A 27,573-nucleotide genomic window follows, 5' to 3' on the forward strand; every position below is an offset into this window, starting at 1 on the left:
ATATTTTTTCACCCACCATCAAGGCCGCAAACGTGGATTTTTTAAAGAATATTTTTTCACCCACCATCAAGGCCGCAAACGTGGATTTTTTAAAGAATATTTTTTCACCCACCATCAAGGCCGGAAACGTTGATTTTTTTAAAGAATATTTTTTCTTCCACCATCAAGGCCGGAAACGTGGATTTTTTAAAGAATATTTTTTTCACCCACCATCAACGCCGCAAACGTGGATTTTTTAAAGAATATTTTATTATCCACCATTAAGGCCGGAAACGTGGATTTTTTCAACCACCTTCAGAGTCACAAACGTGGATTTTTAAAGAATATTTTTTTCACCCACCGCTATAGTCAAAAAGGGTTTTTTGAAAAAAATATTTTTCACTCAAGGCTGCAAACGTGGATTTTTTAAAGAATATTTTTTACTCAAGGCTGCAAACGTGGATTTTTTAAAGAATACTTTTTACTCAAGGTTGCAAACGTGGATTTTTTAAAGAATATTTTTTACTCAAGGCTGCAAACGTGGATTTTTTAAAGAATATTTTTTACTCAAGGCTGCAAACGTGGATTTTTTAAAGAATATTTTTTACTCAAGGCTGCAAACGTGGATTTTTTAAAGAATATTTTTTCAACCACCATTAAGACCGCAAACTTGGATTTTTAAAGAATATTTTTTCACCCACCATAGAGGCCGCAAAGGTGGATTTTTTAAAAATATTTTTTCACCCACCGCCAATGCCAAAAACGGTTTTTTGAAAAAATATTTTTCACTCAAGGCCGCAAACGTGGATTTTTTAAAGAATATCTTTTAACCCACCATCAAGGCCGCAAACGTGGATTTTTTAAAGAATATTTTTTAACCCACCATCAAGGCCGCAAACGTGGATTTTTTAAAGAATATTTTTCTAACCCACCATAAAGGCCGCAAACGTGGATTTTTTAAAGAATATTTTTTAACCCACCATCAAGGCCGCAAACGTGGATTTTTTAAAGAATATTTTTTTACCCACCATCAAGGCCGCAAACGTGGATTTTTTTAAAGAATATTTTTTTACCCACCATCAAGGCCGGAAACGTGGATTTTTTAAAGAATATTTTTTTACCCATCATTAAGGCCCCGAACGTGGATTTTTTAAAGAATATTTTTTACCCATCATTAAGGCCCCGAACGTGGATTTTTTAAAGAATATTTTTTACCCATCATTAAGGCCCCGAACGTGGATTTTTTAAAGAATATTTTTTACCCATCGTTAAGGCTCCGAACGTGGATTCTTTAAAGAATATTTTTTACCCATCATTAAGGCCCCGAACGTGAATTTTTTAAAGAATATTTTTTACCCATCATTAAGGCCCCGAACGTGGATTCTTTAAAGAATATTTTTTACCCATCATTAAGGCCCCGAACGTGGATTTTTTAAAGAATATTTTTTACCCATCATTAAGGCCCCGAACGTGGATTTTTTAAAGAATATTTTTTACCCATCATTAAGGCCCCGAACGTGAATTTTTTAAAGAATATTTTTTCACCCACCATCAAGGCCGCAAACGTGGATTTTTTAAAGAATATTTTTTCACCCACCATCAAGGCCGCAAACGTGGATTTTTTAAAGAATATTTTTTCACCCACCATCAAGGCCGCAAACGTGGATTTTTTAAAGAATATTTTTTCACCCGAAATCAAGGCCAGAAACGTGGATTTTTTAAAGAATATTTTTTCATCCATCATCAAGGCCTTAAACGTGAATTTTTTAAAGAATATTTTTTCAAGGCCAGAAACGTGGATTTGTTAAAGAATATTTTTTTCACCCGAAATCAAGGCCAGAAACGTGGATTTTTTAAAGAATATTTTTTCATCCACCATCAAGGCCGGAAACGTGGATTTTTTAAAGAATATTTTTTCATTCACCATCAAGGCCGGAAACGTGGATTTTTTAAAGAATATTTTTTCACCCGAAATCAAGGCCGGAAACCTGGATTTTTTAAAGAATATTTTTTCATCCACCATCAAGGCCGGAAACGTGGATTTTTTAAAGCATATGGTTTCACCCACCATCAAGACCGCAAACGTGGATTTTTTAAAGAATATTTTTTCACCCACCCTCAAAGCCGTAAAGTGGATTTTTTAAAGAATATTTTTTCACCCGCCATCAAGGTCGGAAACGTGGATTTTTTTAAGAAAATTTTTTCTCACACCATCAATGCCGCAAATGTGGATTTTTTAAAGAACGTGGATTTTTCAATTACTAACAAAGCCACAATCGTGTACTTAACTTTTGTACAATATCCCTTTTTTAATGGTGACGGTGGTGATTGACCAATACAAAATCTCTTCCGTGGTCACAACTACATACATAATGCATTGTTGCTAACAACCACAGCTTTGTGCAGGAATTGACGTTGATATAGACCACAAAAGAATTTATTACCAGCAACACCAACATCACCATCATATTATCGCCTGGACATCATGGAAACATTCACGCACACATACAATTTACAATGAGGGTGTTAACTTTTTTCCTAGGATAAAATAAATTTAAATGGAAATCACATTTGCAGGAAACAGGCAAAAAAGTGACAGATAACTAACATTTATATTTTATGGATGGTATTTTATTCATATTTTATTGCATTAAAAGCCATGCATGATGTTTCTAGGAACTAAAATAAAAAAAATCCAAGGCTCCTCCTGTGGTCGGTGGGTAAGTCGGTCGGTCGATTGCTACACAATGAGAACATTATTCTTTCTGTTGTAAATTAAATTGACTATTTTGCATATAAATCCAATTTGGCTTTGATGACAGAATATCCATATGATGGTTGGTTGGTTAGTTGGTTGCTTGACTGACTCACAAAATGACGGACAATTTTATATTTTAAAATATCACATTGCCATCATCATCATCATCAACATTCATTATCTTTATTCCTATAACAAGTAGTCCTTTGAGAGAGAAGGAGCGAGAGAGAGAGGTACACATGCAGGTCATCATGGTGGCCATTTAATGTAAAATGAAATGTTCCCAACTTTGATTGCAGCAGATTTGTGATAAAAACTGTTAACAAATGTACTACGCTGTGAATAAATTACATGAAATAAAAATGGACAAAAGATATGCAGCACTGTTGTGGACGGACCCTTAGGAAATCACATAAAGTGTTTAATTTAGAGAAACACATTAATTTTGTGAGGAATTTCAACACTCTTGTTGGGTATTTAATAAGCTGTGGGAGTTGCAAGTATTTTGGAATTTTAAAGTGATGAAAACAAAATATTAATCAAATGGCGCCCAACGTCGCACAGTGATTTTTTTGGTAATGATGGTCCTTGGAAATAATTCTTTAAAAAATCCACGTTTATGGTAATGATGGTCCTTGGAAAAAATTCTTTAAAAAATCCACGTTTATGGTAATGATGGTCCCTGGAAAAAATTCTTTAAAAAATCCACGTTTATGGTAATGATGGTCCTTGAAAAAAAATTCTTTAAAAAATCCACGTTTATGGTAATGATGGTCCCTGGAAAAAATTCTTTAAAAAATCCATGTTTATGGTAATGATGGTCCTTGGAAAAAATTCTTTAAAAAATCCACGTTTATGGTAATGATGGTCCTTGGAAAAAATTCTTTAAAAAATCCACGTTTATGGTAATGATGGTCCTTGGAAAAAATTCTTTAAAAAATTCACGTTTATGGTAATGATGGTCCTTGGAAAAAATTCTTTAAAAAATCCACGTTTATGGTAATGATGGTCCCTGGCAAAAATTCTTTAAAAAATCCACGTTTATGGTAATGATGGTCCCTGGCAAAAATTCTTTAAAAAATCCACGTTTATGGTAATGATGGTCCTTGGAAAAAATTCTTTAAAAAATCCAAGTTTATGGTAATGATGGTCCTTGGAAAAAATTCTTTAAAAAATCCACGTTTATGGTAATGATGGTCCTTGGAAAAAATTCTTTAAAAAATCCACGTTTATGGTAATGATGGTCCTTGGAAAAAGTTCTTTAAAAAATCCACGTTTATGGTAATGATGGTCCTTGGAAAAAATTCTTTTAAAAATCCACGTTTATGGTAATGATGGTCCTTGGAAAAAATTCTTTTAAAAATCCACGTTTATGGTTATGATGTTGCTCGAAAAAAATTCTTTAAAAAATCCACGTTTATGGTAATGATGTTGCTCGAAAAAAATTCTTTAAAAAATCCACGTTTATGGTAATGATGGTTGTTGGAAAAAATTCTTTAAAAAATCCACGTTTATGGTAATGATGGTTGTTGGAAAAAATTCTTTAAAAAATCCACGTTTATGGTAATGATGGTCCTTGGAAAAAATTCTTTAAAAAATCCACGTTTATGGTAATGATGGTCCTTGGAAAAAATTCTTTAAAAAATCCACGTTTATGGTAATGATGGTCCTTGGAAAAAATTCTTTAAAAAATCCACGTTTATGGTAATGATGGTCCTTGGAAAAAATTCTTTAAAAAATCCACGTTTATGGTAATGATGGTCCTTGGAAAAAATTCTTTAAAAAATTCACGTTTATGGTAATGATGGTCCTTGGAAAAAATTCTTTAAAAAATCCACGTTTATGGTAATGATGGTCCTTGGAAAAAATTCTTTAAAAAATCCACGTTTATGGTAATGATGGTCCTTGGAAAAAATTCTTTAAAAAAATCCAAGTTTATGGTAATGATGGTCCTTGGAAAAAATTCTTTAAAAAATCCACGTTTATGGTAATGATGGTCCTTGGAAAAAATTCTTTAAAAAATCCACGTTTATGGTAATGATGGTCCTTGGAAAAAATTCTTTAAAAAATCCACGTTTATGGTAATGATGGTCCTTGGAAAAAGTTCTTTAAAAAATCCACGTTTATGGTAATGATGGTCCTTGGAAAAAATTCTTTTAAAAATCCACGTTTATGGTAATGATGGTCCTTGGAAAAAATTCTTTTAAAAATCCACGTTTATGGTTATGATGTTGCTCGAAAAAAATTCTTTAAAAAATCCACGTTTATGGTAATGATGTTGCTCGAAAAAAATTCTTTAAAAAATCCACGTTTATGGTAATGATGGTCCTTGGAAAAAATTCTTTAAAAAATCCACGTTTATGGTAATGATGGTTGTTGGAAAAAATTCTTTAAAAAATCCACGTTTATGGTAATGATGGTTGTTGGAAAAAATTCTTTAAAAAATCCACGTTTATGGTAATGATGGTCCTTGGAAAAAATTCTTTAAAAAATCCACGTTTATGGTAATGATGGTCCTTGGAAAAAATTCTTTAAAAAATCCACGTTTATGGTAATGATGGTCCTTGGAAAAAATTCTTTAAAAAATCCACGTTTATGGTAATGATGGTCCTTGGAAAAAATTCTTTAAAAAATCCACGTTTATGGTAATGATGGTCCTTGGAAAAAATTCTTTAAAAAATTCACGTTTATGGTAATGATGGTCCTTGGAAAAAATTCTTTAAAAAATCCACGTTTATGGTAATGATGGTCCTTGGAAAAAATTCTTTAAAAAATCCACGTTTATGGTAATGATGGTCCTTGGAAAAAATTCTTTAAAAAAATCCACGTTTATGGTAATGATGGTCCTTGGAAAAAATTCTTTAAAAAATCCACGTTTATGGTAATGATGGTCCTTGGAAAAAATTCTTTAAAAAATCCACGTTTATGGTAATGATGGTCCTTGGAAAAAATTCTTTAAAAAATCCACGTTTATGGTAATGATGGTCCTTGGAAAAAATTCTTTAAAAAATCCACGTTTATGGTAATGATGGTCCTTGGAAAAAATTCTTTAAAAAATCCACGTTTATGGTAATGATGGTCCTTGGAAAAAATTCTTTAAAAAATCCACGTTTATGGTAATGATGGTCCTTGGAAAAAATTCTTTAAAAAATCCACGTTTATGGTAATGATGGTCCTTGGAAAAAATTCTTTAAAAAATTCACGTTTATGGTAATGATGGTCCTTGGAAAAAATTCTTTAAAAAATCCACGTTTATGGTAATGATGGTCCCTGGCAAAAATTCTTTAAAAAATCCACGTTTATGGTAATGATGGTCCCTGGCAAAAATTCTTTAAAAAATCCACGTTTATGGTAATGATGGTCCTTGGAAAAAATTCTTTAAAAAATCCAAGTTTATGGTAATGATGGTCCTTGGAAAAAATTCTTTAAAAAATCCACGTTTATGGTAATGATGGTCCTTGGAAAAAATTCTTTAAAAAATCCACGTTTATGGTAATGATGGTCCTTGGAAAAAGTTCTTTAAAAAATCCACGTTTATGGTAATGATGGTCCTTGGAAAAAATTCTTTTAAAAATCCACGTTTATGGTTATGATGTTGCTCGAAAAAAATTCTTTAAAAAATCCACGTTTATGGTAATGATGTTGCTCGAAAAAAATTCTTTAAAAAATCCACGTTTATGGTAATGATGGTTGTTGGAAAAAATTCTTTAAAAAATCCACGTTTATGGTAATGATGGTTGTTGGAAAAAATTCTTTAAAAAATCCACGTTTATGGTAATGATGGTCCTTGGAAAAAATTCTTTAAAAAATCCACGTTTATGGTAATGATGGTCCTTGGAAAAAATTCTTTAAAAAATCCACGTTTATGGTAATGATGGTCCTTGGAAAAAATTCTTTAAAAAATCCACGTTTATGGTAATGATGGTCCTTGGAAAAAATTCTTTAAAAAATCCACGTTTATGGTAATGATGGTCCTTGGAAAAAATTCTTTAAAAAATTCACGTTTATGGTAATGATGGTCCTTGGAAAAAATTCTTTAAAAAATCCACGTTTATGGTAATGATGGTCCTTGGAAAAAATTCTTTAAAAAATCCACGTTTATGGTAATGATGGTCCTTGGAAAAAATTCTTTAAAAAAATCCAAGTTTATGGTAATGATGGTCCTTGGAAAAAATTCTTTAAAAAATCCACGTTTATGGTAATGATGGTCCTTGGAAAAAATTCTTTAAAAAATCCACGTTTATGGTAATGATGGTCCTTGGAAAAAATTCTTTAAAAAATCCACGTTTATGGTAATGATGGTCCTTGGAAAAAGTTCTTTAAAAAATCCACGTTTATGGTAATGATGGTCCTTGGAAAAAATTCTTTTAAAAATCCACGTTTATGGTAATGATGGTCCTTGGAAAAAATTCTTTTAAAAATCCACGTTTATGGTTATGATGTTGCTCGAAAAAAATTCTTTAAAAAATCCACGTTTATGGTAATGATGTTGCTCGAAAAAAATTCTTTAAAAAATCCACGTTTATGGTAATGATGGTCCTTGGAAAAAATTCTTTAAAAAATCCACGTTTATGGTAATGATGGTTGTTGGAAAAAATTCTTTAAAAAATCCACGTTTATGGTAATGATGGTTGTTGGAAAAAATTCTTTAAAAAATCCACGTTTATGGTAATGATGGTCCTTGGAAAAAATTCTTTAAAAAATCCACGTTTATGGTAATGATGGTCCTTGGAAAAAATTCTTTAAAAAATCCACGTTTATGGTAATGATGGTCCTTGGAAAAAATTCTTTAAAAAATCCACGTTTATGGTAATGATGGTCCTTGGAAAAAATTCTTTAAAAAATCCACGTTTATGGTAATGATGGTCCTTGGAAAAAATTCTTTAAAAAATTCACGTTTATGGTAATGATGGTCCTTGGAAAAAATTCTTTAAAAAATCCACGTTTATGGTAATGATGGTCCTTGGAAAAAATTCTTTAAAAAATCCACGTTTATGGTAATGATGGTCCTTGGAAAAAATTCTTTAAAAAAATCCACGTTTATGGTAATGATGGTCCTTGGAAAAAATTCTTTAAAAAATCCACGTTTATGGTAATGATGGTCCTTGGAAAAAATTCTTTAAAAAATCCACGTTTATGGTAATGATGGTCCTTGGAAAAAATTCTTTAAAAAATCCACGTTTATGGTAATGATGGTCCTTGGAAAAAATTCTTTAAAAAATCCACGTTTATGGTAATGATGGTCCTTGGAAAAAATTCTTTAAAAAATCCACGTTTATGGTAATGATGGTCCTTGGAAAAAGTTCTTTAAAAAATCCACGTTTATGGTAATGATGGTCCTTGGAAAAAATTCTTTTAAAAATCCACGTTTATGGTAATGATGGTCCTTGGAAAAAATTCTTTTAAAAATCCACGTTTATGGTTATGATGTTGCTCGAAAAAAATTCTTTAAAAAATCCACGTTTATGGTAATGATGTTGCTCGAAAAAAATTCTTTAAAAAATCCACGTTTATGGTAATGATGGTCCTTGGAAAAAATTCTTTAAAAAATCCACGTTTATGGTAATGATGGTCCTTGGAAAAAATTCTTTAAAAAATCCACGTTTATGGTAATGATGGTCCTTGGAAAAAATTCTTTAAAAAATCCACGTTTATGGTAATGATGGTCCTTGGAAAAAATTCTTTAAAAAATCCACGTTTATGATAATGATGGTCCTTGGAAAAAATTCTTTTAAAAATCCACGTTTATGGTAATGATGGTCCTTGGAAAAAATTCTTTAAAAAATCCACGTTTATGGTAATGATGGTCCTTGGAAAAAATTCTTTAAAAAATCCACGTTTATGGTAATGATGGTCCTTGGAAAAAATTCTTTAAAAAATCCACGTTTATGGTAATGATGGTCCTTGGAAAAAATTCTTTAAAAAATCCACGTTTATGGTAATGATGGTCCTTGGAAAAAATTCTTTAAAAAATCCACGTTTATGGTAATGATGGTCCTTGGAAAAAATTCTTTAAAAAATCCACGTTTATGGTAATGATGGTCCTTGGAAAAAATTCTTTAAAAAATCCACGTTTATGGTAATGATGGTCCTTGGAAAAAATTCTTTAAAAAATCCACGTTTATGGTAATGATGGTCCTTGGAAAAAATTCTTTAAAAAATCCACGTTTATGGCCAGGTGGTCCTTGGAAAAAATTCTTTAAAAAATCCACGTTTATGGCCAGGTGGTCCTTGGAAAAAATTCTTTAAAAAATCCACGTTTATGGCCAGGTGGTCCTTGGAAAAAATTCTTTAAAAAATCCACGTTTATGGTAATGATGGTCCTTGGAAAAAATTCTTTAAAAAATCCACGTTTATGGTAATGATGGTCCTTGGAAAAAATTCTTTAAAAAATCCACGTTTATGGCAATGATGGTCCTTGGAAAAAATTCTTTAAAAAATCCACGTTTATGGCCAGGTGGTCCTTGGAAAAAATTCTTTAAAAAATCCACGTTTATGGTAATGATGGTCCTTGGAAAAAATTCTTTAAAAAATCCACGTTTATGGTAATGATGTTGCTCGAAAAAAATTCTTTAAAAAATCCACGTTTATGGCCAGGTGGTCCTTGGAAAAAATTCTTTAAAAAATCCACGTTTATGGTAATGATGTTGCTCGAAAAAAATTCTTTAAAAAATCCACGTTTATGGCCAGGTGGTCCTTGGAAAAAATTCTTTAAAAAATCCACGTTTATGGTAATGATGTTGCTCGAAAAAAATTCTTTAAAAAATCCACGTTTATGGCCAGGTGGTCCTTGGAAAAAATTCTTTAAAAAATCCACGTTTATGGCCAGGTGGTCCTTGGAAAAAATTCTTTAAAAAATCCACGTTTATGGCCAGGTAGTCCTTGGAAAAAATTCTTTAAAAAATCCACGTTTATGGCCAGGTGGTCCTTGGAAAAAATTCTTTAAAAAATCCACGTTTATGGTAATGATGGTCCTTGGAAAAAATTCTTTAAAAAATCCACGTTTATGGTAATGATGGTCCTTGGAAAAAATTCTTTAAAAAATCCACGTTTATGGTAATGATGGTCCTTGGAAAAAATTCTTTAAAAAATCCAGGTTTATGGTAATGATGGTCCTTGGAAAAAATTCTTTAAAAAATCCACGTTTATGGTAATGATGGTCCTTGGAAAAAATTCTTTAAAAAATCCACGTTTATGGCCAGGTGGTCCTTGGAAAAAATTCTTTAAAAAATCCACGTTTATGGTAATGATGGTCCTTGGAAAAAATTCTTTTAAAAATCCACGTTTACGGCCATGTGGGTCCTGGGAAAAAAATTATAAAAAAATCAACATTTGTAGAAAACATTTTGGTGAATTATATTCTAGTAGTAGAAATGGCGCCCAACGTGGGGCCCATTGCATTTCTTATTTAATTGGCATTGTTTTTGGAAAAATTGTTTCTAGTTCATGCTTTTTACTACCTTCCCCCAATTTGCTTTGCAACTTATGTCCTTTCTTAGTGTTCCTCCAAAACTAAAAGTCCTTAAAGCTTTACAAAGGAAGAAAGTGTTGAGTTTAAATGCAATTAATGCTAAAATGATTACAATATCAGTTCACTCAATACATGGTGACTGTGTTCATTCGCGGTTCCGTTTGTCCTGTCCTGTCAACCAACCAACAGTTGGAGTTGACTATTTCCACATCTTTTTTCTGTTCAATGCTCTTGGGGTGTACTACTTGCATTATTATCATTATCATTCATTTCGATTTGATATTACCGTCATCATCATCGTTATCATCATTGCTTCGCTGTGTACTTTATGAATGTTTAAGTGCATCCATTTAAAACTGTGAGGTATGACTCCTCTCGGTGAGGTTATGGGAACAGCTTTTTTTCATTTAGGAATGAACGAACATTCATTGCCGCAGGGAGAAGGATAACACAGACCAGAGATGATGAAAAATTAAAACAAAAAAAAAAAAAAAGAAACACAAGTGAATGACACTGGCAAACCAAAACGAGCGAACGTTTGCTTGCTGGCGGGGTATAGCTGTATTTTATGTGCTGTGAATGAATGAATGAAAGTGGCAAGGTGTATGCGCGGGCGGTATGTGTAACCACCTCTTTGGTGTTGTTAAACATGGTACTTGAAAATTTGCGCTACTCTTACTACACCATCACCATGGATGGTTGACTCCAAAAGTTATTCATTTTACCGCTATTTCTCTAGCTGCCGTCTCACCACTTGCCATCCACCAATAGATGACATATGTTTTCTTTCCCTCACTCCATAGTCACAATATTTTTTTGTTGTTGTTTCACAAATTGAGAGTATGTCATTGCTGCTTTTGTATGCTATTTGTGTCAGGAGGTTTGATGCTGCTGCAAAAAATATGTTGCTCTGTTTCTTCGAATTTTGTCGTGTCATGAATGGATCTAGACTCTGTCAGCCAAGGAACAACGAAGCAAATTATTTAATTTACATTTCATCATATTCCCTTAAGTGTAATTTTCTTTAACAAAGCAGAAAATCTGTAATGATATATTTTTGTGTAAATTTGCTTTTTGTTGTTGTCGTCGATGCTTTGGGAAAATTATTCTGCATTTGAAATTTGAAAGGACTTTGAGGTAGAGTAGGAGGATCTGAAACATATGCAGAGAAAAATTCACACAAAGCAATTGCCATGCTGCTAATGATTTTCAATTAAATTCAAGTGTGAAATAAATTAGCAGTGTACAGTTTCGTCAGACAAACACATTGGGCGCCATTTCCAAAAAATGCAATATCAGCGTAAGGTCTTAATCAATTCGATTATCTAACTTAATTATTTAGGTGGCCCTATGAGGAACATTTGGTTCTCGAAACTTTTTTTTAAAATCCTCGTTTTTGGGATTTTGGTTCTCAAAAAAATCCACGTTTATGGCAATTTTGGTGCTCGAAAAAAATTCGTTAAAAAATCCACGTTTATGGCGATTTTGGTTCTCGAAAAAAATTCTTTAAAAAATCCGCGATTTTGGCGATTTTGGTTCTCGAAAAAAATTCTTTAAAAAATCAGCGATTTTGGCGGTTTTGGTTCTCGAAACAAATTCTTTAAAAATCCGCGATTTTGGCGGTTTTGGTTCTCGAAAAAATTCTTTAAAAAATCAGCGTTTTTGGCGATATTGTTTCTCGAAAACAATTCTTTTAAAAATGCACGTTTATGGCGATTTTGGTTCTCGAAAAAATTCTTTAAAAAATCCACGTTTATGGTGATTTTGGTTCTCGAAAAAAATTCTTTAAAAAATCCACGTTCAAGGCAATTTTGGTTCTCGAAAAAAATTCTTTAAAAAAATCCACGTTTATGGCGATTTTGGTACGCTCCAATTCGGGGTCAGTATGAGGTTATATTTATTTAGAATATAAGAATTTATTAGTTAATTCCTGATTATTTTGTTGACGTCAGTTTAGGATCTCTGTCCTATTGACATAGTCTCTTACATTTTTAAACTCGATTGCCTTAGCTTGGTCGAGTCCTTGTATTATGTCATTCCCTAGTAGCTGGGTTCTCAACCGAATCCTAAACTGAAAATATTAATTTTATTGAATATAGAAAAATCGCAGTGCACCTCAGGTGCAATGTAAAGTCCCTGGGGGGTACCTTTGGAATCACTTTGACCTTTTACCCCCCATTCCATAGTTTGCTTATAATTTCTCAAAAATGTTTCTAATGTTGACCTTTCAGGAACACCACAAATACGATGTGGCATTTATAAAAATATTTGTCTGTGTGTGTTTGTGCCGTACTCTCAACGCCTTTGCTGCTGCACCGAGTGAACAAATTATTCTAATGTCATTGTTAATTATTTTAAGTGCAATTGTAGATTTTTATTGCTGCCATTTGTTTTGTGTTGTTGTCATTGCAAAATGCAACAGTGGCAGAGTAGTATTGCAGCACTCACTAATGGAGCATAGCAGTTAAGTACGCTTTAGGGTAAGACACACATTTTCATTTCATCGCCTTGTTATCGAAGTAAGACAAAAAAATAGAGGCAGCAGTAATTGATAAATTGCCATTAGCTTCAGTTGTTCTGGAATTTATCAAGAGTTTAAGGCTGCAAGGAAATTCAAATTTTCTAAGAGCTTTTTTTAGGACGAATATAGAAAAAAATCTTTAAAAAATCCACTTTACGGCGATTTTGGTTCTCAGTTGTTCTGGAATTTTTCAAGAGTTTAAGGCTGCAAGGAAATCCAAATTTTCTAAGAGCTTTTTTTAGGACGAATATAGAAAAAAATCTTTAAAAAATCCACTTTACGGCGATTTTGATTCTCGAAAAAAATTCTTTAAAAAATCCACGTTTATGGCGATTTTGATTCTCGAAAAAAATTCTTTAAAAAATCCACGTTTATGGCGATTTTGGTTCTCGAAAAAAATTCTTTAAAAAATCCACGTTTATGGCAATTTTGGTTGTCGAAAAAAATTCTTTAAAAAATCCACGTTTATGGCAATTTTGGTTGTCGAAAAAAATTCTTTAAAAAATCCACGTTTATGGCAATTTTGGTTGTCGAAAAAAATTCTTTAAAAAATCCACGTTTATGGCAATTTTGGTTGTCGAAAAAAATTCTTTAAAAAATCCACGTTTATGGCAATTTGGGTTGTCGAAAAAAATTCTTTAAAAAATCCACGTCTATGGCGATTTTGGTTCTCGAAAAAAATTCTTTAAAAAATCCACGTTTATGGCGATTTTGATTCTCGAAAAAAATTCTTTAAAAAATCCACGTTTATGGCGATTTTGATTCTCGAAAAAATTCTTTAAAAAATCCACGTTTATGGCCAAGATGGTCCTCGAAAAAAATTCTTTAAAAAATCCACGTTTATGGCGATTTTGGGTATCGAAAAAATTCTTTAAAAAATCCACGTTTATGGCGATTTTGGGTATCGAAAAAATTCTTTAAAAAATACACGTTTATGGCCAAGATGGTCCTCGAAAAAAATCTTTAAAAAATCCACGTTTATGGCCATGTGGGTACTCGAAAAAATTCTTTAAAAAATCCACGTTTATGGCGATTTTGGGTATCGAAAAAATTCTTTAAAAAATCCACGTTTATGGCGATTTTGGGTATCGAAAAAATTCTTTAAAAAATCCACGTTTATGGCGATTTTGGGTATCGAAAAAATTCTTTAAAAAATCCACGTTTATGGCGATTTTGGGTATCGAAAAAATTCTTTAAAAAATCCACGTTTATGGCGATTTTGGGTATCGAAAAAATTCTTTAAAAAATCCACGTTTATGGCGATTTTGGGTATCGAAAAAATTCTTTAAAAAATCCACGTTTATGGCGATTTTGGGTATCGAAAAAATTCTTTAAAAAATCCACGTTTATGGCGATTTTGGGTATCGAAAAAATTCTTTAAAAAATCCACGTTTATGGCCATGTGGGTACTCGAAAAAATTCTTTAAAAAATCCACGTTTATAGCGATTTTGGGTATCGAAAAAAATTCTTTAAAAAATCCACGCTTATGGCAATTTTGGTTCTCGAAAAAAAATCGTTAAAAATCCACGATTTTGGTTCTCGAAAAAATTGTTTAAAAAATCCACGATTTAAGTACCCAAATTTTTTTATAAATCAACGTTTTTGGCGATTTTGGTTCTCAAAAAAAATTCTTTAAAAAATCCATGTTTATGGCGATTCTGTTTCTCGAAAAAATTCTTTAAAAAAACCAGGTTTATGGCGATTATGGTTCTCGCAAAAAATTCTTAAAAAATCCACGATTATGGCCACGATGATCCTCGCAAAAAATCTTTACTGAGATGGTACCCTAAAAAATTCTTTAAAAAATCCACGTTTACGACCGAGATGGTACCCTAAAAAATTCTTTAAAAAATCCACGTTTACGACCGAGATGGTACCCTAAAAAATTCTTTAAAAAATCCACGTTTACGACCGAGATGGTACCCTAAAAAATTCTTTAAAAAATCCACGTTTACGACCGAGATGGTACCCTAAAAAATTCTTAAAAAAATCCACGTTTACGACCGAGTACCCTAAAAAATTCTTTAAAAAATCCACGTTTACGACCGAGTACCCTAAAAAATTCTTAAAAAAATCCTCGTTTACGACCGAGTACCCTAAAAAATTCTTTAAAAAATCCACGACCGAGATGCTACCCTAAAAAATTCTTTAAAAAATCCACGTTTACGACCGAGATGCTACCCTAAAAAATTCTTTAAAAAATCCACGTTTACGACCGAGATGCTACCCTAAAAAATTCTTTAAAAAATCCACGTTTACGACCGAGATGCTACCCTAAAAAATTCTTTAAAAAATCCACGTTTACGACCGAGATGCTACCCTAAAAAATTCTTTATAAAATCCACGTTTACGACCGAGTACCCTAAAAAATTCTTTAAAAAATCCACGTTTACGACCGAGTACCCTAAAAAATTATTTAAAAATCCACGTTTACGACCGAGTACCCTAAAAAATTCTTTAAAAAATCCACGTTTACGACCGAGTACCCTAAAAAATTCTTTAAAAAATCCACGTTTACGACCGAGTACCCTAAAAAATTCTTTAAAAAAAATCCACGTTTTCGAGCGAGATGATACCCTAAAAAATTCTTTAAAAAATCCACGTTTAAGGCCAAGATTGTCTTCGAAAAAAAAACTTTAAAATATCCACGTTTAAGGCCAAGATTGTCTTCGAAAAAATGGCCATGTGGGTCCTTGGAAAGAAATCTTTAAGAAATCCACGTTTACGACCGAGATGGTACCCTAAAAAAATCCAAGATTAAGCCCAAAATTGTCCTCGAAAAAAATCTTTAAAAAATTCACGTTTATTGCCACCATGATTCTCGCAAAAATCTTTAAAAAATTCACGTTTATTGCCACCATGATTCTCGCAAAAATCTTTAAAAAATCCACGTTTATGGCCATGAGGGTCCTTGGAAAGAAATCTTTAAAAAGTTTACGTTTATAGCCAAGATGGTCTTCGAAAAAATTCCTTAAAAAATTCACGTTTATGGCCAAGATGGTCCTTGGAAAGAAATCCTTAAAAAGTTCACGTTTATAGCCAAGATGGTCTTCGAAAAAATTCCTTAAAAAATTCACGTTTATGGCCAAGATGGTCCTCGAAAAAATTCTTTAAAAAAACCACGTTTATGGCCAAGATGGTCCTCGAATAAAAAATCTTTAAAAAATCCACGTTTATGGCCAAGATTGCCCTCGAGAAAATATCTTTAAAAATCCTCGAAAAAAATCTTAAAAAAAAAACAAAGTTTATGACCGAGATGGTCCTTGAAAAAAATCTGTGTAAAATACACGTTTATGGCCAAGATGGTGCTCGAAAAAAATCTTTAAAAAATCCACGTTTATGGCCATGACGGTCCTCGAAAAAAAATCTTTAAAAAATCCATGTTTATGGCCAAGATGGTTCTCGAAAAAGATTCCTTAAAAAACCCAGGTTTATTATCGCCATTATGGTCCTCGAAAAAAAATCTTTAAGAAATCCACGTTCACTGCCATGATGGACCTCGAACATTTTTTTAAAAATCCTCATGTATTGTGTGATGAACCATGAAAACAATTCTTAAAAAATTCAGATGTCGTCAGGATACCTATAACGTCGTTGAATATGTCTTCAAGATATTGCAGATGTCTTCAAGACATTAAAAATTTCATTAACATGGGTTTCAATATATTACAGAAGTCCTTAAGACATTGAAATTGTTTTCCAGCCAATAAAGATTATTTAAGGACTTTAATGGTGTTGAAAATTCTCTCAAGACATTTAAGATGTCTTCAAGACATTGGAGATGTCTTCAGTACACTGATATAGTCATTGTATATGTCTTCAATACCTTGCAGATGTTTCCAAGACAGTAATTGACTCGGGTTTCAAGACATTTCAAACGTCCTTAGAACATTGAAATTATTCTTAAGGCATTAAAGATGTCTTTCGGGCATTGAATATGTCTTCCAGGCATTAAAGATGTCTACAGGACATTGAAGATGCCTTCAACGTGTCTCCAAGACATTTAAGATGTCTTCAAGACATTGAAGGAGTCATTTAATATATCTTCATGTTATTGTATATGTCTTGTGGACACTAATAATGTCATTGAATATGTATTCCAGATGTTGCAGATGTCTTCAAGCCACTAATAATGTCATTGAGATGGATTTCAATACATTACAAACATCCATAAGACATTGAAATTGGTTTGTAGAGATTAAAAATGTCTTGAAGGCTTTGAAGATGTCTTCCGGACATTAAAGAAGTTTTCCAGGCATTGAAGATGTCTTCAAGACACTGATAATGTCATTGAATATGTATTCCAGACATTGCACATGTCTTCAAGACACTAATAATGTTATTGACATGGGTTTTAAGACATTTCAAACGCCCTTAAGACACTTATAATGTCATAAAATACGGCTTCAAGATGTTGCAAATCGTCTTCAAGTCATTGAAAAATATTTTACCGCACTGAAAAATGTATTCTAGACATAGAAAGATGTTCATAAGGCACTGAAAAATATTTCGATGGGATTGAAGAAAATCAGTATTGAGGACAAGACATTAAACATGTCTTCAGGACATTAAACATGTCTTGAATATTTTACAAGACATTTGCGATGTCATCGGACATGAAAGAGTTGTGCAATTCACTGATATTGAGGTGTCTTCATGATATGGGGGGTCTTCTTAGACAAAATTTCCCCTTCGAAATATGGAAGATGCTTCTAACGCTCTGTCAAAATGCACTCAAGACAATTTCAATGGCTCAGAGATATCTTCAGGACATTTACGATGTCTTTAAGAATTTGAAGGTGTCTTCAAGGCATTGAAAAATGTTTTCATGATGACGACTTGAAGACATTTTCAATGTCTCTAGATATTGAAGACATTGCTGATGTCTTAAAGACATTCAAGATGCCCTCAAGATATGCAAGATGCCATCAAGATATTACAGATATCTTCAAGACATTCAAAACATATTCAAGCCAATGAAGGTGTCTTCGCGGCATGTACGGGCGTCCTTGAGGCAATTCAGTCGGCTTCAAGATGTAAAATAACATACCCTTTTAAATCGAACTGTTGAAGGAAACTTCTTCTCTTCCAAAACATTAACGGAAAACAGAATTATGTCTGCTGTGATTTACAAACTAATTCTTTTACGGACATCCCAAACTATGTCACAACTTCCGCATTGTTTAGCCAACATTTTCGTCTTTCCTTATTAAATTATGATATTCATTTAGTTGGAAAAAAAGTAAGCAACTATCTACCTTACACTTTCCACATAAAAGTTTTCAGGGAAAAACAGAAAAATGTCCTGTCATATTTTTTTCTACTTATCACAATATTCCTGTTGCTGCCGCTGCAGCTGTGTTGTTATCATTGTGTAATTTAAAGCCTTTCTTTCACGGCACCATCATCATCATCATCCTCATCGCCGTTATGACCTCATTTCATTTTGAGGCCGTTGCGGTGTTATTGCAACAAACCATCTAACAAGCCACCAAGCAAAACAACAAACTACACAATATTCATCGTCCTAGTCATTGCATCCTATTTTCTTCTTATTTTTCCATTCATATTTTTCCTTGTACGCGCCTTCCGCCCGCCACCACCATTTACACATTCTTTCATCCGCAATGACTTCCTTATTTCTGTGTAAACAATTTTCTTCTCTACGTTTTTTCTTCGCATTTTACTGTGCTCGCGCTCTGATTACTCACTTACTTGGAATCTCTAAGTACCCATCCGCCGCACACGATGTAATTCTGAATTATGACAACATATCCTTTGCCGGTAATGTTTCTGCAGTGCATTGCTTTATGCCGTCAACTGTTCTTACGTTGTAACGTCTCCTCTCTCGACCAGTTGTCCTGGTTACTTATTTTCCTTGCATCCTTTTTTTCCGTTGTTCATTTGAGCTGTTATTTTTTCGCTATGAAGCGTTGCGATGCGCCAGTTGCTGGGAAGTTTTTTATGCAAGGCACTTTTTTGTACTATTCAATCTCCTGCCGCCTGTCTTTAAGATGTGGTTTTTTATAATGTAACTGAAATCCTGAAATGAATTTTGCCATTATTGCGGAGTATTGTAGGGAATCTTTCGATTTCTTTAAGTCATTGAGAATGCTTTCAATATATTAAAGATGTCTTCAAGACATTGGAGATGTCTTCAGGTCATTGCATATATCTTCAAGGTATTGACTGATTTGAAGATATCTTGAAAAGATTGAAGGCATTCCAAGACAGTGAAGATTTCTTCAAGGCATTGAAAATGTCTTTAGGACATTAAAGGTGTCTTTAAGGTATTGAAAAAGTCTTCAAGGCATTGAATATATATTTTTCAAGATATTGAATATTCCTTATTCAATACATACACTATATACATTAGATATGTCTTCAAGGCATTGAAAATATCTTCAAGACATTGAAAATTCTTCATGACGTTGAAAATGTCTTCAGGACATTAAAGGCCTATTTAAGGCATTGAAAATGTCCTCTAGACATTTAAGATGTCTTGATACATTGATAATGCTTTCAAGTCATTGTAGATGTCATTAAGACATTGAAGATGTCTTCTTCAATACATTGAAGATGTCTGTTCACACATTGAGTATGACTTCAAAATACTGCAGAAGTCTTCAAGACAATGAAGAAGTCTTAAAGAAATTAAATTTGTCTCCAAGATATTGATGATATCTTCAAGTCATTGAAAAAGGCGACACGACTTAGCATGGGTCTTTAATACATAGAAAATGTCTTTTCAGACATTGGAGATGTCTTCACACATTGATGTATTCAAGACACTGAAGAAGTCTTTAAGGCATTGAATATGTCTTTAAGACATTGAAGATGTCATAAAGGCATTGAATATGTCTTCTTGTATACATTGGAGATGTCTTCAGATATTGGGGACGCATTCAAGTCATTGAAGATGTCTTCAGGGCATTGAAGATGTCTTCAAGACTTCGAGTATACATTTAAGGCATTAAAAATTTGTTCAAGACATTGAAGGCGTCGTCAAGACATTGAAGATGTCTTCAAGTCATTGAAGATGTCTTCAGGACATTGAAGACGTCTTCATGTCATTGAAGATGACTTTAAGACCTTAAAGATGTCTTCAGGACATTGAAAATGTCTTCAGGACATTAAAAATTTCTTCAGGACATTGAAGATGTCTTTAAGGCATTGAAAATGTCTTCAGGACATTGAAAATGTCTACCAGACATTAAATATGTCTTCAAAACGTTGAAGATGTATTCAAGACCACGAAGATGTCTTTAAGACATTGAATATGTCTCCAAGACAATAAAAATGTCTTCAAACATTGAAATTGTGTTCAAGGCTTTGAAAATGTGTTCAAGACATTGAGGATGCCTTCAAGTCATTGAAAATGTCTTCAGGACATTAAAGATTTCTACAAGACATTAAATATGTCTTCATACATTGATGTCTTCAAAACTTTGAAGATGTATTCAAGACCATGAAGATGTTTTTAAGGCATTGAAGATGTCTTTAAGACCTTGAATATGTCTTCAAGACATTGAAAATGTCTTCAGGACATTGAAAATGTCTTCAGGACATTGAAAATGTCTTCAGGACATTGAAAATGTCTTCAGGACATTGAAAATGTCTTCAGGACATTGAAAATGTCTTCAGGACATTGAAAATGTCTTCAGGACATTGAAAATGTCTTCAGGACATTGAAGATGTCTTTAAGGCATTGAAAATGTCTACAAGACATTAAAGATGTCTTCATACATTGATGTCTTCAAAACTTTGAAGATGTATTCAAGACCATGACGATGTTTTTAAGGCATTGAAGATGTCTTTAAGACCTTGAATATGTCTTCAAGACCTTGAATATGTCTTCAAGACATTGAAAATGTCTTCAGGACATTGAAGATGTCTTCATGTTATTGAAGATATCTTCAAAAAATTTAAAAATGCCTTTCCAGACATTGAATATGCCTTCAATCAATGTCTTGAAGACATATTCAATGTTATGAAGACATTTTCAATGTGCTGACGACATTTTCAATGTATTGAATACATCTTTAACGTCTTGAAGACATATTCAAGGTCTTAAAGATATCTTCAATGCCTTGACAACATCATCAATATTTTGAAGGCATCTTTAATGTTTTGAAGACATCTTCGATGTTTTGAAGATATATTCAATGTCTTGAAGACATCTTCAATGTGTTGAAGACATCGTCAATGTATTGAAGACATCCTCAAGGTCCTGAAGACATCTTTAATGTTTTGAAGACATCTTCAATGTCCGTTTTCAATGTCTTGAAGACATTTTCAATGGCTTCAAGAAATTTTCAGTGGCTTGAAGATGTCTTCAAGTCTTTGAATATACATTCAGACATTGAGGAAGTCTTCAAGACATTGAGGATGTCTTAAAGACATTGAAGATGTCTTCAAAACATTGAAGATGTCTTCAAAACATTGAAGATGTCTTCAAAACATTGAAGATGTCTTCAAAACATTGAAGATGTCTTCAAAACATTGAAAATATCTTCAAAACATTGAAGATGTTTTCAAAACATTGGAGATGTTGTCAAGCCATTGAAAATGTCTTCAAGGCATTGAAGATGTCTTCAAGCCAGAGGTCTTCAAGGAATTGAAGATGTCTTCAAGGCATTGAAGATGTCTTCAAAAAATTGAAGCTGTCTTCAAGACATTGAACATGCCCTCAAAGCATTGAAGACGCCTTCATTGCAGTGAAAATGTCTTAAAGACAAAGATATCTTCAAGACATTACAGATGGCTTCAAGGCATTGAACATGCCCTCAAAGCATTGAAGATACCTTCAAGGCATTAAAGATGTCTTCAAGGCACTGAAGATGTCTACAAGACATTAAAGATATCTTCAAGACATTAAAGATGGCTTCCATGCATTGAAAATTGCTTCCAGACATTGAAGATGCCTTCAAGACATTGAAGATGTCTTCAAGCCAGATGTATTTAAGGCATTAAAGATGTCTTCAAGGCATTGAGGATGTCTTCAAGGCATTAAAGATGTCCTCAAAGCACTGAAGATGTCTTCAAAACATTGAAGATGTCTTCAAAACATTGAAGATGTCTTCAAGACGTTGAGTCATTGAAAATGTCTTCAAGACATTGAAGATGTCTTCATGCATTGAGGATATCTTCATACATTAATATCTTCAAAACATTGAAGATGTCTTCAAGACATTAAGGATATATTCAAGACATTGAAGATGTCTTCAAGACATTATAGATGTCTTCAAAGCATTGAATATGTCTTCAAGGAGTTGAAGATGTCTTCAAGGCATTAAAGATGTCCTCAAAGCATGAAGATGTGTTCAAAACATTGAAGATGTCTTCAAAACATTGAAGATGTCTTCAAGACATTAAAGATATCTTCAACACATTAAATATATCATCAAGACATTAAAGATATCTTCAAAGCATTAAAGATGTCTTCAAGGAATTGAAGATGTCTTCAATAGATTGAAGATGTCCTCAAAGCATTGAAGATGTCTTCAAGACATTGAAGATGTCTTAAATACATTGAAGATGTCTTCAAGACATTGAAGATGTCTTCAAAACTGTGAAGATGTCTTCAAGACATTGAAGATGTCTTCAAGCCAGATGCATTTAAGGCATTAAAGATGTCTTCAAGACATTGGAGCTGTCTTCAAGACATTGGAGCTGTCTTTAAGACGTTGAACATGCCCTCAAAGCATTGAAGATGTCTTCAAAATATTGAAAATGTTTTCAAAACATTGACAATGTTTTCAAAACATTCAAGATGTCTTCAAAACATTGAAGATGTCTTCAAAACATTGAAGATCTTTTCAAGGCATTAAAGATATCTTTAAGACATTAAAGATGACTTCAAGGCACTGAAGATGTCTTCAAGCCAGATGTCTTCAATCCAGATGTCTTCAAGGCATTGAAGATGTCTCCAAGGCATTGAAGATGTCTTCAAGCCATTGAATATGCCTTCATGGCATTGAAGGTGTCTTCAAGACATTGAGTATGTCTTCAAACAAGGAATAAACCCTCAAAAGAAGAAATAAAAGAATAATAAGAAGAAATAAGGGAGTTGTCAAAACATTGAAGATGCTTTCAAGCCATTAAATGTGTCTTAAGGTATTGACTATACATTCAAGACAATGAGGATGTCTTCAAGACAATGATGATGTCTTCAAGACATTGAGGTTGTCTTCTAGTCATTGAAGAAGTTTTCAAGGCATTGGAAATGTCTTCAATACATTTAAGATTTGTGCGAGACTTTTGAGGTGTCTTAAAGACATTGTTCATGTCTTTAAAACAGTAAAGATGTCTTCAAGACATTGTCAATATGTTCGAGAGATTAAAGATACCTTTGAATATGCATTCAATACATTGAAGAAATCAAGGTACTGAGGGTGCCTTCAAGAATTTGAAGATGCCATCAAGACATTGAAGACATATCGTGGGTCTTTTAGACATAATTGTCACATGTATCGCGGATCCTCATAGCCAAAATGTTTGCCATCGATCGTAGGTCTTCCTACACAGGGTTTTCTTAATATCCCCCCAAAAATTGAGGGTGAAGCCACAGATATCGCGAGTCTTTATGACAAATTTTTTCTGGGAATTGTGGGGCTTTTTTTGACTAAATTTCCAGAAATTAATCTTCTAAAAGGAAATATCCTCCCATCGTGGTTCTTCTTGCGTAAAATGAGATCATGAAATCGTGAGTTTTCTAAGAGAACATTTGCTCTAGAAATCATGAGTCTTCCAAAACAAAAATTGCCACAGAAAAATCATGGTTCTTTGCCAAATTTGATTTAGAAATCCAGAAAAACTTCTTAGATATAGTGGATATTCTTGGACAGAATTTTCCTTTGAATTTTCTTTGTGAATAAATCAGTGTGTCTTCTTGGAAATATTTTTCTTTTTAGAAACGGCAAACGTTGGTCATAGACAAAATTTATCCTTGGAATTGTATGTCTTCGTAGCCTAAAGATTTCACCCAACATCTAGGCCCTTTGCAGAAAAACATTTTCAGCAATCAGAGAAACGTTTCCAAGCAATCCAGGCTCTTCATGGTGAAAAAATCCATTGTCATGGCATTGGCGCCGAACGTGGACCTCGTTAAATTTGCCTTTTTGGCATTTTGGATTTTCTTTTTGAATAAATTAGAGCATCTTCATAGAAACATCGTTCTTCTTAGAAACATTTTTGTTTAAAAATGGTGGGGGTTCCTAGGCAAAAGATGTACTCAGCAAACTTTGGTCCTAAAAAATTTATCCTTGGAATTGTATGTTTTCGTAGCGTACATTTTTCGCCCAAAATCTAGGCTCTTTATAGAAAAAAATGTTTAGCCGCCGAAAATATGAAGCAATCCAGAGTATTCTTGGTAGAAATCCATTGCCATTGTATTGGCGCCGAACGTGGGGCTTATTAAATTTGCCTATGGATTTTCTTTTTTAATAAATTAGACCTGTGTGTCTTCTTAGAAATATGTTTTTTCTTTTCTAAGTTTTGTTTTAAAATCGTGGATCTTCATAGGCAAAACGTTGGTCTTAGACAACTTTTATCCTAGGAATCGAATTTCCTCGGATTCTAAATTTTTTTTTTTTTTTTAGGAAAAAAAATGTTCCGCGTTCAGAGAAAATTTTTCTAAGCAATCCAGGGTCTTTTTGGTCAAAAATCCATTGTCATGGTATTGGCGCCGAACGTGGGGCTCGTTAAATTTTCCTTTGGATTTTCTTTTTGAATAAATTAGACCTGTGTGTCTCCTTAGAAATATGTTTCTTCCTTTATAAATTTTGTTTTAAAATCGTGGATCTTCATAGGCAAAACGTTGGTCTTAGACAACTTTTATCCTAGGAATCGTATGTCCTGGAGCCTAAAATTTCCAGCCAACATCTAAAGTTTTTTTAGAAAAAACAAAAAGGCTCCGCGTTCAGAGAAAATTTTCCAAGCAATCCAGGGTCTTTTTGGTCATAAATCCATTGTCATGGTATTGGCGCCGAACGTGGGGCTCGTTATAAAAAAGTATTATTGATCAATTTATTGTTTATAACTGCAAAACAGTTACCAAGACAGACTAATGTCAGTTGAGAAGATGTGTGAACACCTCTAATATTATTTTATTACTTTGAAAGTGACGCCCAATTGAGTCGAGAAAATCTGTCCGAAAAGACCAAGGAATCCTATGCCTAGACAGAATGGGAGGATCGTTGCGATTCCTGGTATTTTAACACAAAAATTCATTAATATATCGGCGCCCAACGTGGGTCTCCTTAAGTTACTTTTTTTTCTAGCAAACTGGTGTCATTTTACACAATATTTGGACATTCTTTGGTAAGACCAAATCTGCAAATGTGGTCTGGGAAATGTGTGTCTTTGCACTAGTAAATATGGGCTACTCTTGGAAAAAATTTTCCTCTTTATAGTGGGTTTCTTATACTATTTTTTCTAATTTCAACTACAGTTAATTTATTTTGAAAGTTCCGATTAGTTAACTTGTTAACGTTTATTCTTCCTTAGGCCATTGTCACCTCAACAGAATAACCTTATAACAACAATAAGCAGCAGAAAAAATTGGAGTAAAAAACCGTTTATAATAAATGATGACAAATGTAACAACAATCCCTTTTTCATAAAATATAATAAATTATTGTTAAAATACCTTTAGAAGACGAAGTCAAGGAAGCTCTGACATCATTACCTTCCAGCAGTTTTCCTCATTCTCCCAGGAACAATTTTCTGGCTGCTAACGATTAGATGATGATGATCAACTTTTACTGTTCAACCTATTTGTGTAGAACATAAACGGACATTTTATTAAGGAAACAAGCGAACCAAGACGTTCAAGGAGTCCTCATTGAAGTCTTGTTTAGGTTTGTGTAAATTTCTATTTTTTCACTTGGCAAAATTAAGAGGAAATAAGGAGATAACTGTTAAAATTAATGTAAATGGCTGTCCAACTGTCGTTAGATTTGTACAAAGTCATATTTCTCTCTCCCACTCTTTCGTTTCGGCTATAATAATAAAATTAAAGTCATTTAAATTTTGACAGAAAAACTTTGCTAGGCAATTGACTGTGTCAGCGTAGGATGTTTGGGTAGAAGTTGTTATTCTTGAAATTCTTTAAGTGGTTTAAGTTTTGTTATTTTGATTTCTTCTCTTTAATATACAATATATTAATGTCATATTTTTGTTTTTTATTATTTGCAGATTTGAGGACATTGTGGAGCCATCTCAGCTTTATAAAAGGTAAGTTTTTGATACTGAATGTGATTTATTCCCCGTGAAATTGGAAGTTTGAAATAATTTGCCAAGTACAAACTTTCCGTAATAATGATAGTTTAAATAATTTGTCAAATACAAATTTCCCTTAATAATTGATAACCTCCTTTGGAAAAATCGTCGCAGCTATGGTGATTTCTTTCTTACAGGAAATTTGGCACAAAACTTTAAGTTTTTAACACAAAATATATTTAGCAATGATCTTTCTAGGCAAAATTGCCTCAGACCTTCGATTTTCTTAGGTCAGTACTCACATGTACAAAGTTCGCGGTAAAGAAAATTCAGTTTTTGGGAAAGGGCGGAGAAGAAAAGTTCCTCCATACATACAAAATTTGGCATGCCAATCGATGGGCTTTTTACACAAATCTTACCTAGATCGCCTTAGACAATACCGTTGACCTTTTCAGATAATATCTGTCAGAGCAATGGTGGATATTCATCGGCATGATCTAAACCCTGAGTCTAGAGTTGTGCCAAAGGAACTATATGGAACTATCTCGTTCACTTCGCAGTTCCAATGGCCCACATTGTTTCTTTGAACAAACTGCGTATACTTAACAGCACACGTTACATTTCATGATGTTAATCATACGTTTTGGAACTAGTACAAGGAACTAGGAACTAGATTGCCCAACTCTACCTGAGTCTTCTTTGACAAAGTCTGACCCGGCAATTGTCCATGACTCCTTTCTGTATGACATATCAGAAGGACATCTATAACATTATTATTAAGGAATTCTATCGGAATTATCTTTAATTCTTCTGAAAGATACTTGTCTTTTAAATTTGGAATTATTTCTATTATTGATTTTTTTTTTTGCAAATTTACCCTGTCTTACAAAATCTTGATTGTATTTTCGCAGTTATAGTCTGGATATATTTATTTGAAGGCAAAGCCTACAGATTTTTTCTTGTTTATTTTGGAAGTCGGAACTTCTGACCTCATCCTGCTGCACTTCTTCCTTCATAATACAAGTACTATTTCCAGAAATTCTTACAGAAAGCTAAAAGATTTCTCTTCGGGAGGGGAATTATTCAGAATTAATTTGAAATTTCTATGAATTTGGAATAATTTCTATTCGGTATACGTAGTTTGGCTTTTCGCAGTCGAAGTTTGGGGGTATTTATTTGACGACAAAGCCTACTGATTCTTTTACTTGTTTATTTTCACATGGATATACATATTCGAATTTGTTGCAGCACGCACTTCGGAATAATCTTGGAAGTCTCACGTCATCCTGCACTTTTGACTTCATCCAGCATTTCTTCCTTCATAACACAAGTACATCTTCCAACCATTTTTAACGAACTCCAAACAATTTCTCTTCGGGAGATGCTTGACTTAAGAATTTTGAATTATTTCTGCTATAATTTTTTTTTTTTGATTTTACAGAGAAATGTCTTGGTAAAATTTGAATTGGTCATTTGAATAACCCGTGTATAACGCTCTCTTCCGATTTTATGTGTGTTAGATCTCTATGGAAAACCAGAAAGTCTTCCTGAGGAAAACAGAAACCATTTTACAAAAGACCAGAAGGTCAAAACAAAAATGTCGGGTGAGGTGAAATCGAACA

General features: G+C 33.1%; 1 protein-coding gene across 4 annotated transcripts in view; it reads left to right on the forward strand.

The window, feature by feature from the left end:
* Pgant5 (polypeptide N-acetylgalactosaminyltransferase 5) overlaps positions 1–27,573 on the forward strand; it is a 299,665-nt gene that overhangs the window by 63,972 nt on the left and 208,120 nt on the right. For all 4 annotated transcript variants that reach the window (XM_073970570.1, XM_073970567.1, XM_073970568.1 and 1 more), the window contains exon 3: positions 25,928–25,966. The gene's annotated coding sequence lies outside the window, so the exon portion shown is untranslated. The remainder of the gene's footprint in view (positions 1–25,927; positions 25,967–27,573) is intronic.

Source organism: Musca autumnalis, unplaced genomic scaffold (genome assembly GCF_047663935.1).
Source record: "Musca autumnalis isolate F117 unplaced genomic scaffold, ASM4766393v1 scaffold_2, whole genome shotgun sequence".
In the NCBI taxonomy this organism is placed as follows: domain Eukaryota; kingdom Metazoa; phylum Arthropoda; class Insecta; order Diptera; family Muscidae; genus Musca; species Musca autumnalis.